Here is a 17,071-nt window from a genome sequence, read left to right as displayed (position 1 = left end):
TTCATGCAGGGTCCCATTAGCATGCTAATGCTGTCAAAACAGATGAATCAAAGAAGTGTTTATCTGAATTGTGCAGCTGGGAGCGTGTTGTAAAGAAAGTTGTAAAGGGCATTGTAATGGACCCCTGTGTGCAGTTGTTCACTTGAAGCACTTCAGACAAGGCTCCAAAAGGCCAGAACACCATGTCCGACCTTTTCACCCCAACACACACACACACACACACACACACACACACACACATACAAACACGCAGTCTCTGAAACGCCAAAAGGGCTGACCTCTTTACGCTGATTAACATTCCATCAGGGGAGGAGGGGGAGGCGAAGAGATACTTTCCCTCACCTTCTTGCCCTCGGTTTTTCCTCCCTTTTTTACTACCTCCCTGCTTTCTTTTCACTCTCTTTACCTCCAACTGTTCGGCCCATCACTCCTTTCCTTTGGTTACTTGAACACCATCATCCCTCCCCTCCAGTGTCCTCCTCCTCCTCCACGGCCCTCTCTCTGTAGCCCCGCCGTCTATTTTCTCTAGCGGTAAAGTTAACGTGTCTGTGCATGTCCGTGTGCTGTTCAGGCATGTCGTAGCAGCCCCCCCCCCCCCCGTTACTCAGCTCGCAGGCTTATGAGAACCTGAATGACTCACCACATCGGACGGCGTGTGCGCACGTAATTCACCTACTGATGAATCCCTAAAAAATATATTTCTACATCATGTGCCGAAACTTACACATAGAAAACGTAAACTGATAGACACGCTTTCTCAACCTGGCAATGACGATGACAGAAACAAAGAAATGTCCGGGTGTTTCATTAACTATTCCTCACCTCCTCTGCTTTATTAAGACTTGTGACTCAACCATGCTTCCACACCTGCTCTCTCACCGCTGTTCGTGGCTGTTGGTGTGCGCTGGCACGTGGCAGCATGTGTGTGTCCGCGATGGTGAAGACTGTGGGCGTGCGGACATGGTATCTGACTCTCGACATCCTAACGCTGTGGTTTACGGTAATACCCGTGGCAAATTTCGGATGGATTCTCAGTGGGTGCAATTCCTGCTCTTTACTTTCATTGTACTGTAAAAATACAGCGACAAACATGTTTTTTTACAGCTTTTTGGATGCATTTGGGTCTTTCATTATTTAGCGATGTTGCGTTTACAGTTCTGTTTCTCAGTGCTACAAATCTATGTTTGGTCTGACACCTTTTACATATATATAGGTAAAAGAGTATTAGAAACATGTTCAGACAAAATGCAGCCCAAAACAACACGACCACACTGCTGCACTGTCAATACAACCTGAACATCACAAGCTTAAAAAAGGTAGAATTTATCAAAGGGCTTTTGCACTGCATTGCATACGATTGTAAAGGTGTATCTAATAAACTTGTAACTGTAGTTTATCTGCATCTTTTTTTATGTATATCCTCCGTTTGACCGTACAAAAAGGTACATCTGGAGGTGAAATCCATTTCTATCTAATGTGTTAAAAACAAAATTCCTTTGAGTTGTGGATTGTTGGTTGGAAAAGAGAAGCACTTTGAGACGCCACCTTAAACCTCAGGCAGTTACACGGGCCTGCGTTTTTCACCATTTTCTGACATTTTAGGAATTAACGCAGGAAATAACTGAATAATCATTGGCTGCAGTATCAGCTGAGAGCATGTAAATATATACTTTCGCTTTCTAAACAGATGAAAAGGTAACTGAAGTCTTTGGTTGCCAAAATAAAAGCATGCCCTCTGGCTATGTGAGCTTCTGAAGTCTAGGTTTAACCACTTACACCTCATGATAATTGATCTTAGACAGAACCTGATTTTTTTTATGTTTTTCTTCCAGCAACAAACATACAAAACCTGCTACTTGAGCAGTAAAAGGTTAACCCGGGTAAAAGGATTTACATACACACATGCATGCCCACACACAAACGAGGTGAGTCATAACAGAAATCTCCTCTCTTTTAGACAGAAAGTGAACAACCACAAAAACAGACTGAGGCGAGCGCCACACAGAGCGTGACAGACTTTCAGTTATGACTTATTACTTGGGGGAGAAAAACAAATAAACGACAGAATAATGAAGAGACAAAAGCCGGATGAAAAGCTACCTGGCACACCTACGAGCAATGCATCTTTACAAGTCAGGCAACCGTGTATACAAGACCACACAACCACATGTCCGTATAAACCGCTCGCACAAAGAGAACAAAAAAAAAAAGTGTGCATATCTCCCTGTGTGTGTGTGTGTGTGTGTGTTTGTGTGCAGTTGAGTGTGAGCCAGACTCCAGCTGAGAGGGGAAGCAATAGCAATTCCCACTGACCTGAAAACTAGCTTGCCAGCCACCTCAAAATATAGAGGAATGGGGAAAAAAAGAGGGAGAATGTCAGTGAGCACGAAGGCGATGAAAATACAGAAGGCGAGATTTAGAAATACTGGAGAGTGTCAGTATGGAAGAGATTTGAAAGCACACACACGCACGCACGCACACACACACACACAGGTGCAGTGAGGGATTACGGGAAGGAACAGGCCCCAACACCCCTTTGTACTGACGGCTCAAGTGAAAAGAATGAAGGAAAGACGAGATAGAAAGAAGACGGACAGACAGAGAAAAGGAGGCAGGGATCATGTTTGAGGCACCTGAACACACCCAACAGGACAAAAAAAAAAGTGTGTGTTAGTGTTGAGAGTGACTCTGTATGGGTGTGTTGCTATGTGGGAGTGTGTCCCTTTTTTCTTTCCCTTTTGCTTTTGTGACTCCCGAGGTTCCCCGCGGTCAAGAGCGGATCCTCTTTCTCTCTCGTGCCCTCTTTTCATACACTCGTTCCCCCTCTCTTTTTCATACACTCACTCCTCGTCCCCTCCCTCTCTTTTAGCGCGCCGCTGAATGGCCCTCTCTCTCTCTGATGAGTGACTGATGAATGAAGTAGCTCTTTGAAGTCAAGAGTCGCGGCAAGGCTGGTCAAGCGTGAAGAGATGCCGGACAAAAGGCGGCAAGAGGGAGAAGGGAGAAAGGAAGGAAGGGAGGAAGAGAGGAACGGGACGTTGCGGGGGAGGCGGACGGGGGCTGTATTCAACAAGGGAAAACGTCAAACGGCGAACATCCATAAAGTCAGCGAGGGACGGAGGCTGGATGTGTGTGGCAGGGGAGAGTGTGAGAGAGAGCGCGGTCTGCATTTTTGCATGAGCGCCTCGGGGTATTTGCATTGTGGCGCTCAACATGCAAAAGGCCAGCATCACGCAAGCGGGACATAGCCCAAGTCATGACGGACTAACATCTCTCTGGCACGGGGCTGCTGGACTGCAGGGACAGGCTGGAGGTCTTCGGGTTTTCACGGGCCTCGAATGCCTCTGCTCTCCTTCTTTTATTGCTATGGACACACAGAAGCCAACAGATTGCTTTTGGGATGGGAATTTTGAAACATGACTCCAGCAGTGCCCCCACCCCCTAATTTAATTACTTCTGGTGGTTTTCTTGTTGTGGCATTGGTTTGGTTTTCTGATGAGTGTTTGATTATTATGACCCTGGTATTTTTCTTTGTGTATCTGTGTTTACAATCTTAATATGAATCTGTTTTTTTGTTTTTTAACATCAGTCCCACCCCCTCACTGCCTTGTTTGGAAGAAACATGGATTTGCCTGCAACTGGATGTCATGTGTGCATGAGGATTTGTTTTTAACCGACTCCCCTGGTTAAAGAACGCTTAAATTAAACAGAAAAAAATGACAACAAATTACTCAGGGAACATTGGGAACACCTTGGTCCAATTCAATTTAATGTTATTTGTATAGCACCAAATCACAACTAAAGTCGTCTCAGGACACTTTTCATATAGAGCAGGTCAGGACCGTGCTCGTACTCTGCAAAGCCCCAACAATTCCCCCATGAGCAAGCACCATCGAAAGCTTCTCTGTGCTGAGGAGGCTTCTTGGTGGTTGTGCGGCATTTGTTGGAAACTTCTGAGCAACCACCAGCAATTCCTTGGCCGTCTCGGAATGACGCCAGACTCTGTGCAGACAATATGAAATTTAGACGGCAGCAGTGTGACAGGCAGCCTCGCAGAAGGCTGGTTGATAGCCATTGTTTGGGTTTGATTTGTAATTAGAAAGGGAGATTTTCAGCCAAGTGACGACAAGCAAAACCCAAAAGAAACGATTCAGATATCGCAGGCTGTTGATGGTCAGTGTGGTTGCTGATACTTAATGATTAATCCACCAAACGCACATTTTATTAGCACTTGGGCACTTGGGAGGTGGAAATTTGATTTCCGTCACAGGGAAAACTTTGTAGCAAATTGAACCTGGCTCAACTTTGGCTTGACGGCAATGCAAGCGCACATTCCCGGAAGACGTCTCTGCAATGTGAACGGCACATTTCCACTGTGCAATCGTTGCGAGCAAAGATAAAATGGCTGCTGCAGTGAGTCTCTGAGTACTGTAAACTGCTGTGCAGTGGTCTGGCCCCTGATAAGCCTTCAAACTCATGGATCACTTACTCAAACTGGACTTCCTGGATCATATTGTGTCTCACCGGTACTTAAAACAACACGCAGGTCTGTTTTCAGTCTGAATGTCAGCTAACCTCCGAGTTCACACATACGGACTCAATGAGGCCGGTTTTCTCTTGTTTCTCATGAGCCTGGAGCTTATGGGCGTGTTCAGGGTTGAGGACGTAGTCTGAATGCTCCGACTGGGCAACTACTTTCGTCCATTGTCACCATACTAGTGCACGGTGAAGTGGTACATTTCCCAAGGGGATTACGCAAGTCCCATTAGCTTGTTAAAGTTACATCGCAGACAACTGTGAAAACACTGACCTTGACGATCAGCTTTTATTGCATTTTATGGTTTTACATATTTGAGTGATGCAGAGAACATGCGTGCTTCAGTTTCCTGGTCGCCTCCAGGTTGTCATCTGTGCACATCAGAGGGTATATAGCATTGAGCTGAACCCTTCTCAACATCCTGGCCTGTTGGTAGCGCTGGGTGATTTCAAATATGTTTTTCGAGCTTTAATTTACGAGGAGCAGCGCCCAGTCGCGCCCCCGCTGTTCAGGTCTGTATGTGTGCACGGGTGATAAAAGAAAGATAAAGAAAGTGCATCCACTCGCTGCAAGACAGCCTCCTCGCTAATTACGTTGCCATGTCGACCATGTACAAAAACAAACCGCAATATAGATGTTCAGACAAAGTTGACAGATTATCTAAATATATCTCGGGCTTGGTTTCGACCGTTATGAGTGGGTGATGTGCATCAGCCTCGCCATGTGTGTCGAGTATAACATACAGAGGCTTTTTATTATGAAGACACAGACTCTGGAAATAAAGTCTTGCCTCGGCAGGACTGGGTTTTCCCTTCTTATTAAACTCTAAACAGCCGATCTATGTGCTCGTTCGGACAACCCAAGGCAAAATCTGAAATATTGATATATTTTGTAGCTTTTTCATGTACTAGTCTTCTGAATGTCACAACGGTGTACTTAGCATGCATAGGAGGTTCCTGAAAGTGATATCATATATTTTTCTGCATTTATTTGAGAGCCTAACGTGAAGAATAAAAAACAGGAGCAGGTGGAGGTTTAGTTTTTTCCTGAAAGACACTTTGACAGACAACACAATGCCGTCTGCAGATGTATTATATACTGTCAGGGATCAAACCTGCGATTTCACTGTTATCAGACTACTTCTTAAACTTCTATTATTAGGTTTCATAGCAGGTTTTTTTTAAAGGAAGTTGAGGGGCTGAACAGGTTTGAAAGACCCACTCTCCAGTATTCCCTTTCTGATTTGGCAATGATCCCAAGACCACCGGATTTTTCTGTCTGCGCACACGAGGAACAAGCTTTCACGGGCAAAAAAAAAAAAAAGAGAGAGAAAGAGGGCTTCTCCATCGTACAGTTCCCTAAGGTGAGAGAGAGCGAACACTACACTCCTCCCGTGTTTATCTCAATCTCACATCAGATCAGATCACTGGCGGATAAAAGCACTTCCTGACACATCACTTCCTCTCTCTGGAGGAAGCTGACACGCGCTGGGAACTCAAAACGACAGGGTGGTGGCGGAGAGGATGAAGTTTTTGACAAGAGCGAAGGGGAGAAAGGGGAGGGTGGAGGAGAAAGATGGAAGGAAAAGGATTAAAGTATGTAGAGTGGAAAAGGTGAAACCTACATACTCGTGGCCCAGATCCACAGTGCCATGTGGGGCGAAGAGGAGGAAGAGGCAGAGCGGCGAGAGACAAAGAGGTGAAGAGACACTAAGAATAGTATAACTGGATTAGCTTTAAAACTGACCTTTATTCAGCAGGGTGACACTCCCTCGCTCTCTCAATTGCTCTTTAATGCTGTTACAGGAGAGGCCTGTCCCAGTTTTGAGCTGTTAAAGTTGACTCAGCAATGCACCATGTTGAGATTTACACATGAGGTGACATTTAAACATGCGTTTGACCAAATCACTTGCTTACACAAGAGATCACAACAGCAGCCGCTTCAAGTACATCATTAACAGTGTCTTAAATGAGACGTTATAAAATCTTAGTGAAAGTATAGCTGCCAACAATTTTGCCAGCTATGAAGATAACTGTCTGCGGCGAATTCGGTCATCTGAAGTGAATTACCATTAATTCCCTGAATTGGCCAAACCACAAAATGAAAACTCAGGGCAGCTGTGTGGCTAATATGCTCTCTGCATGCTCAAGTCTGTACTATTTATGCTCAGCGGAAGCTGGTTTCCCCAAAGAAAGAAGTGCCAGACCCAGAGCGAAACTGAAGTTTCAGGGTTCTCTTCCAAAAGTCAGAAAATATTTGTAAAATGCTAAAAACTAAAAATCCAGCCTTGGAACACAGCCTTCCTCCACTGTATGTTATGTTGTTCATTCCATATGTTCAGATAATGATGCTAATCTATTAAAAAAAACAACAACAACAACAATCTGAAACTTTCACAAACATTTTCCATTGTGGGTGAAATGTCACCAGCTCTGCAGAGAAGGACCGAATGTTTTTTACATTTTGACAGCTAGTTGTTGGAAAGTTGGAAAAATGACATTAGAAAAGAGCAAGTTTTATGAATATGGAAAAAACCAAGCTTTGACAACGATAAAGCACCCTCGCAGGTAAATTCGCAGGGTAGCTTCAAACATGCATAGCGTCTTCTTGGTGTTCGGTTTGTCATTGGGACCACTGGGACAAGTACGTAACTTTCGTCAATAAACAGAATGACACATGTGAAAGATCTGAAACATCTTTTCCAATATGGGTTTAACAAGTAAACACAGACTGTATATACAAAGCAGCAAAGTGGTCTTCTAAGTTGACTTTTCTCTGACTGGCTGGTTTTAAGAACCCTGCAAGGACCTCAAAAACAAGGGACTGCAAGTTATTAACTCAACATACCCACTTACTCCTTATTTTCTGCAGCTTTTGACCTCATCTGGACCTGCTGGTCTTTATGAGCAGTGTGAGGGAGTAACTAGCTACATGTAACAGCATTACGTGCTTACATTACAAAATAAACGGAATTGTAATCTGTTGTAGTTACTGACAAAAAATATGTATTTGAAGTTCAGTGACTAATCAACATGTTGGTGATTATAGAGGATACAGCCAAATCTATACTTTGATGATAAATTTATTGGATTCTGAACAGGATAACAAGTCACCTGTAACCTGTTTTGCTTCAAAAGCAACTGGCTGCAGCTAAAAGCTCCAGAGAAAGCAAGTAAGGGGACCTTGAGCAGGTATTTTTTTCCAAAGTCAAAAATGAATTTCAACACACGACTGACTCACTCTGTGACAAGAATTTAATTATCAAAAATATTCACGATTTAAATCGCAACAATAAGAAAATTGCTGAGAGAAATCATGGCGAGGAAGAGCAGAAGCAACAGTGACACACAAAATCTGCGGTTTACACAAAACACAGCAATGCACATCAAATCACCACACAGACTCGTGAACACAGATCACACAGGCCACACATTCACACGGCAAACACCCCGACACATGCAACCCCTGCATGGATGCACAAATGAAGGCAGAGAACTCACACACACACACACACACACAAGCACTCAGAGAACGTGTGCAGCTTCAAAAAGGAGCGACTGTGGTGATCTACAGCTCTGCCCCGGAGCCAAGCGGACAAACCAAGTGTAGCAGAATGAAGAATCTCTGCTTTTTTTCTCTTTCCATGAATGGCATCAGCACTTCAGTTCTTCTGGTCTGAGTCTCACATGCATCTACATCTCACATGCGGACAAGAGACACTCAAGTGCTGGGATGGTATGATGGGCAGAAAAATGGAGACAAATGATGGGAATAAAGACGGGGTGAGCCGTGGAAAGATGCACACACAACGCTATCATTCATTCTCTTTTTGGGGATTTGGTAAAAGTTAGCCTACTGTGTTTGTGTGTGTGTGTGTGTGTGAGTGCCCAAAGAGGAGACAGTCCCAATCAGCTAAAACTCCTCCCCCTAATTCAAAGAGGCAGTATGGGATTTGCATTTTTCCCACAATTCAATTAACACGCCTGTCAGCCTCTCCTCTCCGTTCACATGCCTCCTTTGGCCATCTCTCCCTCAAACACACACACACACACACACATACAAACACGCTCCCGCACACACACGCACACACACATCAGCTTCATGAATAGATGCATTTATTCATAAACACACACATGCAGAAAATTGATGCATTTACTTGTTTGTTTACAAATAAAGGAAAGGCACTCAGGCTGAGAGACGAGGAGAAGCTCGCGGGCCACATCCTGTCTGGACTTGTCACATTCAGGGACATGAAAAGACAGTGCTGTTAATGGATTGAGAGAGCGGTCTCTGGGGGTGTCTTTCTCTCTCATTCTCTCTGTCCTTCTCCATCTCCGAAGGAGGGAAAGGGGGGAAAAAGACGAGGAGTGGCATTAAAGAATCAGGCACCATGGGGCAGGGGTGTTAAAAGAAAGACAGACACTCAGGGTCGTTATGTAGCGAGAGACCACACGATCGAGACAAGGCCAAACCGGATTTAGAAACCAGGAACTGGGATCAGCCACAGATGCACTGACTTTGCCGCCGGGCCGGCTAATGACTTCTGCTAGCCTCTTGTCTGATTAATAGCCTGTAATCCCATTCTCATGGACAGCATACCATAGCATTCTGCAGCACCACCCATTAACCACTATAGAAATGGCCACTAATCAGTCAGCCCCTTTTAGCTAGCAAGGCTAATGCTAGGCTAGGCTAATCAATAGGCGGTAATCCTGTTGGCGGAACTGCTGCAGCGTAGCGCCCCTCATTACCAACCATAGAAATGTCTGCTAATCATTCGCCGCACGGTTATTTGTCCACAGGGCCACTATGGTGGTAGTGGTGGTGTGTGTGTGTGTGTGTGTGTGTGTGTGTGTTTGTGTGATTGGGGGAGGGGGGGTGGCATCTGACAGCAGAGGGTGGAAGAGACAGAGTGACACACAGAGTCACAGAGGCTGTGTAATGATTAAGAAACACGTCACTCTTGCTTTTCTTTCCCGCTCTCTCTCTCTCTCCGTCTGCCCTCTTTGTTGAGCGTACAGCCGGACCGGTCTGGAGAGGCTCTGCTCCGCGTCGGCGTCATTCAAGTTTTATCAATCAATGAAAAACCCCTCTCCGATCCATAACGGCTAGTCAATAATGAAGGCTTGCAGGCTCCACACACCACCAATGTAGACATTCGTCAGCGGTCGAGCGGATCTCTCTCCTTGTCCCGTCTTTACAACGCACTGAGGTGAAACAGCTGGGGCAAATCAATGGCGGCAACACCGTCAACTCGACTTGACCGTACGGGTTTGAATTGTGGACACTTTCAGTTTAACGTTCATTCAAGAATCCATACCTCACCCTGATAATCAGCATTTTGCATCGCTCATCAAATGGCTGCAGACAGTCGGCGTGGCAGGGAATCGAATTAAAGCCCCGTGCGTGGAGTGAGAGGCCAGACGGAGGTGTACACATATCCCACTGAGCTCAAGTCTCTCGACTCGGAATTGTGAGGCTGGCTTATACGTTACGGTGACCTGAGGCTGAACCTGAGTTGAACTTGTAGTTGAGGGGAAGCTGCGGTGTAGCTGAGAGAGGCCTGTCAACACTCCCCGCGAGCTACTAAGCAAGGAAACACATAGGGGCCATATCTCACCCTTTTATGTGTGAGATCGCGTGCACGTCCGACATCCTTTCACTATACTGTGAGGGACAGAGAATGAAACTTGAAGAGCCACTTGCTTGACTGCATGACTACTGTTGAATTCAAGGCCAACCTTTTATTTCAATAAGTACGTTTTTATTGAAACAACATAGAAAACAAAAGGGATAAAATAAACCGTTTCTGTGTAACTACATTACAGTGTTAGAAAATGTACTGTCCCCACCATGGAGTCATGAGATAAGCACATTGGGCCGCAAGAAAAGTATTCAAATATCCAAAAAATCCAAATCTGGTGACAAGTTGTACACAATATGCAACCTGTGAAATGGTTGTTGGAAGCAGGCGTTGCTTTGTTGTGCTGCCGCACAGGTAAAGCAACGCAGTATTACATCACCGCTGGTAAACCCAATTAGAGCCTGGTTTCCAGTAAGACGAGCAGCCTTAGGCCCCGTAAGTGAAGGCGAGCCAGGCAAACAGGCAGGGAATAACTGGCTGGAGGCATGTGGGAATGTTTGTTGGGAATGCTGGAACGTGGTGCATTCACAGGATGAGCGGACGTAACCGGCTTTGGAGAGCCTGGCCGCCAGCGCTTAAACCTGGCTAATCTGATTGGATTAACACCAACCTGCCTGGAAACTCATGAGTGCACCCACACACACACACACACACACACACACACACACACACACACACACACACACACACACACAGGCGCTATACGCCAATCAGCCGGGACTGCCTCTGCAGCTTCCTGGAGTTCATCTGGATTCTGGGTTGTGCTGGCTGGCTGGCTGGCTGATGGCACCATGCTGGGCTACCACATGCACACGCATCCGCTCTCACACCACACATACACACTTAACACACGGAGCCATCTTAGAGTGCAGTGATTTGTGCTGTGAATCTGAAACAGACCTATTGAAAGAAGAGTAAAGCCCAGCGCTTGACAACCGTGCTAATTGACTAGCCCCGTCCCCAGCAATGAAACTAAACGTTTTCACCCCTCCATCTTTTATCTTTTCAATCAATCCCTGACAGCCCTCCTCTTGTCCCACACTCATCCCATCCTCTTCCTCATATCACTCGCCTCCATCTGCCCCCCCCCCCCTTCCTTTCCCCCATACTCATACAGTACATGTAATCATTCATTAGAACCAAGGCAGTTGTCCATTAGGCAAAGCAGCCATTTTGGAAATTGCAGCAAATCTTCCATGAAAAGACATTTCCTCTAATGCGGTAGTCACGCTCGGAGGGAGAGGGAGAGAGAGATGGCAAAGGAGAGAAAGAAAGACGTGGGGGCAGAGATGGAGAGAAGAGAAAAGAGGAGAGAGGTAGAAAAAAAAGTGAAGGAGAGAGATAGAGAGTGAGCCCCCCGGCCATAAAGCCACCAAGCGGAAAGCAAGCCTGCTGTTTGATTAGAGAGTGACACCATCATGAAGGGAAGGAGGGAGGAATGGATGGAAGGAGAGGGAGGGAAAGTGTTTCAGAGGCGAGCAGAGGGGATGAGGGGGAGGCGGGGGAGGAAGAGATGGAGAGAGAAAACGGGGAGTGATTTGAGAGGGCCGCGATAGAGGCAGTAAAATTAGCCCCATCACTTTGCTTACTAAGACGCTCTATGACACACTAGGATTAAAAACAGACACACACACAGCCATGAGATGTGCACACACACACATGCACAGGACAGATGGTATCCTCCATCTGAAAGTGTGCCTCTAATTTGAGTTAAGTGATAGGAACCTCCTTAACCAATTAGAAGCCCCATATCTAAGGGCCTGCATTAGGGTCGCTCTCTGTTTGCTTCACACACTCATTAATGTGTGTGGACTGCTATGTGTGCGCGTCCCATGGGATCAGTGAAGAACATTAAAACTGATATAAGAGGTGGGGAATGACAAATCCACTCTGAGTGTCTGTGAGTTCTCTTCTCCCACAATGCCACTGTTCATCTCGATCTCATCTCATCGCCGATCAAAGGCAGACCTGTCTCCCCTACGACGAACCATTCATCTCGCTGCCGCTCGCTCCTGCTTAATGCGCCTCCCTCTAAAGCTGACACATTTGTCACCAGACCAAACTAAGCCTAATCCATCGTAGCACTTTTTTTCTCCCACAATTTGTGATATGCTGAATTTGAAAAAACCACCATATTCAATCCAATTTCCTCAATGTCTGGGGAAAGTTTTGATGCTCGCTTGAAGTAGGAACGTCTTGAAGAAAGCGTGCAGCGCACAGTGAAGCGGGCCCGTCTGTCCAATCAATGAACAATGCAGCCATGAAAATAAGGCTTGGAAAATGTTACAGTAGCAATACAAAACAGTTCAATAGCAGCTTGAGACATTCACAAATGCTTTTTAAAGTAAATGTCAGACTGGCTGTCTCACTTAAATGCCAACCGATGAGTTTACATAGTCATTACAGCATTGGTTTACAATACAAACATAAGCAGAGCTGAAACAATGAGTCAATTTATTGATCGCAGTTGATCTACAAATTAGGGGTCAACCAAGGGTCGGCCTGAATCTGATATTCAACATTTTTCTGAAGATTAGAATCATTATTATTTATGCGGCTGCCAATAAAAAAATGACTTTAAAAGTGCGCTGCCTCTCTTTGTTTGCAGTCATTACTCTGTGGTCTCACTCTACGTCCCACCCACAGCACCATCTGATTGGTTATGCGTCACGAGTAATAGCCTATCAACACTGAAGGCGATTGTGCCACTGACAAACACAGCAGCTCCGATGAGCGAGTACAGCTCAGAGCAGAGTTTCTACGATGCACAGTGTCCCAGTCACACCACTGGAAATGCCCAAATAATGCACTTCGTTGCATGCATACAGTTAACTATAACAACATAACAGAGTTAATTTATTTAGTGACGGCTAACCATATTGCAAACATCACATTACTCGGATGTTTGAGTTGGTGTTAGCCTGTTAACAGGTAGCCGATGGTCATAATAATCTAAGATAATATTTATATATATATATATTCAGCAAACTAGTTCATTCGCTGACTTGCTAGAGTACTAATAACACTACATGTCACTTACCAGGGCCGAGTATACTCATCTCAACCCACGACTGTTACTGAAACTGTGCAGGATGTCGTTGTTTGAGACTGTAGATGTGATGAAACTGCATCTAAGGCCTGTGTTAATCCCAGTGCTAGAAGGTAACCCATTTACTCAAGGACTGTACTTGGACGGTACAGTTGTGAGGTACTAAGTAGGTATTGAGGAAAGTAAGTATTTTATTTCCATTTTCTGCTACTTCTACTGCACTACATGTATTTGATCATTTTAGTTACAAGTTACTTTGCAGATTCAGATTATTACTATGAAAGAAAAATCAACTCGTTAATTACGATGTATTATTACAGATTAAGCTATCCGGCAGTATATAAAGCCATTAAAACCACCTTTACCTGCTGCAACAATAAATAAACACATTAATGCATGTAATATATTCATTATTCTGAAATTCTACTTTTACTTATGGTACTGTAATTATATTGCAATGACAATACTTTTCTACTTTTACTAAGATTTTGAATGACGGACTTTTACATCATGGCTTGCTACCTTCACTGAAGTTAAAAGTCTGAGTGCTTCACCACTGGTTAATCCACACATGCACTGTATAGATGGTGTACAGTTGTCCAAGTTGACCAGTCACTCATGTTGTTATTGTGCATATTCAGCTATAGTAATCGTTAGTAATGAAACAGCAGAATATTGGCCAACTAATAAAATCAGTATCGGCCCATACCAGTGGACTCCTCCTACATATTAATTTGCAAGAATTTTCTAATCAATTAAGTGTTTTGGCAAATATGACAAAATGGATTTTTGAACATCTGAATGTCTTTTGGACTTTTATTTAAATGAAACAAGCAATTAAAATCTGTCAACCCAGGCTCTGCAAACTTGTGATGGGCACTTTTTTTTTTTTTTTTTTTTTTACCATTTCCTGGCATTTTTCTGGCACAGTCAACCAATAATGAAAATAAATGTTCTTGGCAGCACTAAACATAAGCAGATATATTTGTTCTCATTATCTCATTACAACTGGCCTCATAACTTTCAATTCTGGAATCGAATTGTTCTTGATTTTTTTCCCCATTTTTTCCTTGTGAGTGTGTTTTTTTTATATTCAGGAGGCGTATTTATGTGCTGATGGAAATGGTCCTAATTCACATTTTATTTTTGCAGCGTTTGAAACGTTTGTGTAAAATTTATTCGACAGCTGGATGAGAACACAGCTGCAGAGAGATGCTGGATTTCAAATGTGGAGCTGCTGCTGCTGGGAGGTCAAAGATGTCTAGATAGATGCGGTTTCCTCTTTTCTGCTTCTCTGAGTTAACAACATAACTCCAGATCACTTCCTCCACGAAGTGAACAGGTATGAGGTGTGTCAGACATGTTCTAACTGTAAAACTGTCACACCACAGGCTGAGGCTGCAGACTGTTTATCTCCACCACGCTGACAGTACACACAGCTGATCTGACAGCTATGCATACAACACCGCACAAAGGAATCTCTCACCGCCGTCCTGTAAACACAGATGATCTTTTTCACACTTTCTCTGGCCTCTGCACCATGCTGCTACTGCCCTCAAGACAAATGTCCCTAAACAAGCACTACCACAGAGATACAGAAGCATGTTTCCACTGCATGGGATGGCTACCAGGTACTTTTCTCGACTTTGTTTTCCACTGCAGATGATACCTCCTCAACACAGGTGGGAATCTTAGCTGATTGTCATAGCAACGCCGTGTGAGACTGGTGTGACATCATCTTCAACGCGACACAAACACAGGAACGATGGAGGATATCAAAGGGCTGACTGTGGGTCACAGCAAGGAGACAAACTTAATTTCAGAAAAGGCTGCCGTGAAAAACAACAGGAGAGTTTAGGAAATCTACATCACAGACGACGCGACGTCTCTGGTTGCTCTGTGTTGTGTAAGTGACGATTCTTTCTGACAAATCAGTGATTTCAATCCACTGTTTAGTATCAGCTCAGCTCTCAAGTAAAGCACCAGGTACTTTGTGCCAAATGTAACTTTCGACAATGGAAAACAAGGGCAAGTTGAGTCGAGCCGGGCCAGGCCAAGCCGTACCATGCAGTGGAAACAATGCCCAAGAGAGCAACAGTGAGGGAGACAAGGACTTAAACATACACAGACAGAAACATATAAAGAAAAGCAGGCAAGACAGGAAAAGTAACAAAAATCAGAAGAGAAATGAGCTTCTAGTTTCTCCTCAGAGTTCCTCATTGCAGCGATTCACTTATTTTTTCCTGTGGAAGGGGAGCCATGTGTAATATGGAGCAGCATTGTTTTTCTTCAGGGTACTATTAGGCTTATAGTCCCTTGTTCCTCCTGTCAGGAGTGATAGGACACTCGATTATACCAGAGGCAAGATATCCTCTCTGTGCTGCACTCACGCCCATGCATGTATACCTACACCTCTCCCATCCACTTTGCCTTCCTGTCTCTTTCTGTTCCAGCGGCCTCTTCAGGTGCACACAAACACACAGGCAAACACACACCCATACAAGAAACCGTGCTCACAAAGTGATGAAAGGCTGTTTATCCTGCATCCACTGTGATATCCCAGCTCGCCACGCAAAATGGCCGGACACGTTATCACCTCTGACCAGGGGAAACCACGGGAGCCGGGCCTGACGCCAGCAGCAAATACCAGCGCTAGTGTGTGTGTATGTCTGTGTGTCCCAGCGGTAATAATCACCCGGATTAGAGCGGAGCCAAACCCCCGCAGGGTCCCCCGCTCGCCCCCCTGCCGGCCCAGCCCAGCCCTGCCCAGCCTGCAGCTCTGATCCCCAGTTTGAGCAGCCATGGGAAGCGGAGCAGCCGGCCTGACATCTCCACCGCGCCTGGCTGCCAGACAGATAGGCAGGGAGGCGAAAAAACACTTCTTTCTTTCTTTAAATTCCCACATATTTCTAAAGCTCCTTTGTCCCATTGATCATCAATAGACAAAATAAAATATTGAACAAACTCAGGCAATACAAAGACACATAACCCATTCAACAAGCATACCCTTTAACCACAAGGGTGCAGTGAAATGGAAGTTGATATAGCCGTCAATATGTCTGGGTGAGGGATGCAATATGTTGGCAACAACAATGGGGGGTGGGGGGCAGAGATGAAATGGGTTATAACTTAATAAGAATGCACATCGTGTCTGGATACCTCACAGTCAATGCAAGGCATTATTACTGAGTGGAAATGTTGCCTGGGTGTATTACACTCCCCAGCCTGAAATAAATTCAGCTGCATCTCAGTATGCGATGCTGTGGGAGGGCACCTTGATGCTGGCACCTATCAACAGAGGCACTGTTGAACTCCTGTGGCATTTGTGACAGCGCAGTGTTGAAATGTCAATCAACATTTGTCTCTCAGCATCTGTTATCAACCCCCTATTTCAGGGCGACGCACACAACCCTTGCCATTCTTCTTATACCATAACACCGTCCCACCCATCAGGGAAAAAGACCTTTGATTTGAGATAACACGGCGACCAATTACATCCATTAACATCCTGCGGGGACTTGAATGTGTTTGTGGTATTCTGTTATAACAATAACCCTCTGTAATGTGCTGTCCTCCCTGGTACCACTTCCACATTTTTGTGGTAGAAATTTGACCAAAAATAGCTGCGCACTCATGTAAAGTTTTGTTATTTTGCATGTAGACTTGCTTTAAATTTTACAATTAGATTAGGCTTATTATGACTGTTTCTCCAGAGGAGGGGTTAGGGTTAGGCTGCATTTAAACCAGTAAACCAGACAAAGATGTGAGAGACTGTCAAGAGCAGACAGCTTGATTGAAATGTTAAGAAGTGTGCTTAGATGATTAAATCTTAGCCTACAGA

At 44.8% G+C, this 17,071-nt stretch overlaps 1 protein-coding gene across 1 annotated transcript in view; it reads right to left on the bottom strand.

Moving 5' to 3' along the window:
- Positions 1–17,071, bottom strand: part of hs6st1a (heparan sulfate 6-O-sulfotransferase 1a) — a 60,305-nt gene that overhangs the window by 42,216 nt on the left and 1,018 nt on the right. The gene's annotated exons all lie outside the window — the stretch shown is intronic.

The sequence above is a fragment of the Chelmon rostratus genome, chromosome 15 (genome assembly GCF_017976325.1).
Source record: "Chelmon rostratus isolate fCheRos1 chromosome 15, fCheRos1.pri, whole genome shotgun sequence".
Classification (NCBI taxonomy): Eukaryota; Metazoa; Chordata; class Actinopteri; order Chaetodontiformes; family Chaetodontidae; genus Chelmon; species Chelmon rostratus.
The sequence above is the reverse complement of the archived record's forward strand: the minus strand, read 5'-3'. Positions and strand labels throughout refer to the sequence as shown.